We start from the raw sequence: 2547 nt of genomic DNA on the forward strand, positions 1-2547 counted from the left end.
AAAAAAAAAAATCTGTTGCCATGGTGTCAGTTATGACTCATAGTGACCCCATGTGTTACAGGATAGAATTGCTTCATAGCATTTTTTTTGGCTGTAATCTTTATGAAACAGACCACCAGCCCTTTCTTCTGTGGCATTGCTGGGTGGGTTTGAACTGAGGCAGCTACCCTACCCCTAATTCCCTTCTGGGTAGGCATGCACTGGTACAGAATGAGCTGCCCTGTTCCCCTCTGCCTACTTAGCCAGCAGAAGCAGCCTGAATAGACTGTCCCCACCTAGTTTTGCTTTTGCTTATCAGTTTGTTTTTAAATTATTATTTTTTTATTCCTCCTTTATTTCTTTTTTTTTTTCCCTCTTCCCTTCCCTGGCTTTTTTGTCTTCTTCTTCCCATTCCCCTCCCCCTTTTCCTTGTTCCCTTATTTTTACTTTCTTTTCTTCTTCCCATCCCTTGTTTTCCTTTTTGTATTTTTCTTTTTGCTTTATTATTCTCTTGCTTTTTCTCTTATTCCAATTCCCTAGATTTTTTTTTCTTTTCCCTTTTTTGTCTTTTAAAATTTTTCTTTTCATTTAATGATTTTTTTTTGGCAGTTGTTGCTGTTTATGTGTTTTTGTTCTTTTTTTTTAATTTGATGTTTTTGTCCAACCAGGTGGGTGACAGCAATTGTGCCCACATGACCCAACTGCACCTGTACTACTGTACACCTGTACTGTCCCACTCCTGGGTGAGGACCACCACTAGCACCTACTGATCAACAATAGATGGTGGATAATACCAGCCTAATTTACCCTCAATTGTTCTATATGAACAGCTAACAGAGATTTGTGCATACATTCTCATCCTCTATCACACTCCCCAGGAGATAGATGATGAGTGCCTCATTACTGCCAAACTAGCAAACAGAGTAACACACTAGCCCCACTCATTCAGATATATCAAAATAAAACAAAGCAAAAAGAAAAGAAAAACAAACCTGGGCAAATCACACCAACATACAATCACCAATTGAATATAAATACAATGACATCACAATGTCTTGGAGACAGCTGACCATTCCAGTTCACACAAAGAAGTAAGATAAAGTAGTACAAACAAGGGAACAGGATACAGAACCAGAAAACTTCCCTAAGGAAGAAGTGGCATTGGAACTAACCAATAAGGAATTCAAAGCAATTATATGTAGGTACCTTCAAGAGACTGAGAGACAGATCAAGGAAAATATTGACAAAATTAAGGAAAGCACAGACAAAATTCTAGAACAATTTAGGAAAACAATAAAAGAACAAATGGACAAAATAAATGAAAATAAGAAACCATACAAAAACAAAAAATAGAAATCCAGAAGATTAATACTAAGGTTTCAGAAATAGATAACACATTAAAAGGGCAAAGATGTAGAACTGAATCAATGGAAGACAGAATTAGTGAGGTTGAAGACAAATCTTTCAATACTACTTTTTGTTAAGGGATCATTCAGAAAAAAGATCAAAACAAAATAAAGAAAGCTTAAGATTTATGTGGGACACTATCAAGAGGAATATATTTCGTTGGAAGAGATTTCCCTAATATGATGAAACAAAGACGATATCCATTAAAGAAGTTCAAGGAACCCAAGCAGCATAGACTCCAAAAGGAAATCACCAAGACATATTGCGGTGTACTAAATTACTTAGTGTGGCTTTTCTACCCATAAGTCTTTGTAAACTCCAAGGTGGGATTTGCTATGAGCAACTGAGGAGCTCCTAATTGCTAAAGTTGTCCACCTGGAGTATTTCTGTTGGGAGTGGTACAAAACAATGTTCTGGGAGGTTACCACTCTCTCTCAGGTGCTTAGAGTTCTGATGCTATGATTGGCTAGTTTGGCCTCTCTGCTGGGCTCAAAAAAGGCATCCTAGAGGCAGAACTCTCTCTGACTGCTCACTGAGGAAGACGTGCTGCTGAAAGAGACATGCGCTCCTGAGACATGTGCTGCTGGGAAAGAGATGCAAGAGACATGCATTGCTGAGTGAGGTACCGAGGGGCACACTGCTGGGAGAGAGACTGTGAGAGACTGTTGGCTGAGGGACGGTGGGCTGGGAGAGAGACTGAGCATTTTTCCTAAACTTGAATTGTAGCCTGGTGCTTCCTTAATAAACCCTGTAATCTGTGAGTTCTGTGTGGCCACTGCAGTGAATTATTGAGCCCAGGAGAGAGGTGGTGGGTGCTTCGGGAGGAACGGTTGGAGAAAGGGCTAGAGGAAGGCAGCATGTCTGGCCTTATAGGAATAGGCCTTGGGTTATTGATGGTGACTCTGTCTTCCTTTTGTGGGATTAGAGGAGGTTGGAACATGTGGCCTCCTTGTCCTTTTTGCACATATCATAATCAAACTTAAAAACCAAAGAAAAAGAAAATCCTAAAAGCAGCACAGGCAACATGCAAAGTTAACTACAAAGGGCAACCAATAAGATTAAGCTCTGATCTCTTGCCAGAAACCACACAGGCAAGAAGACAGTGGGATGACATATATAAAATTCTGAAAGAAAAAAATTGCCAACCAGCAAAACTGGCAC

This window comes from Orycteropus afer, unplaced genomic scaffold (assembly GCF_000298275.1).
Source record: "Orycteropus afer afer isolate SDZICR_OR568_19922 unplaced genomic scaffold, OryAfe1.0 scaffold00217, whole genome shotgun sequence".
Lineage (NCBI taxonomy): Eukaryota > Metazoa > Chordata > Mammalia > Tubulidentata > Orycteropodidae > Orycteropus > Orycteropus afer.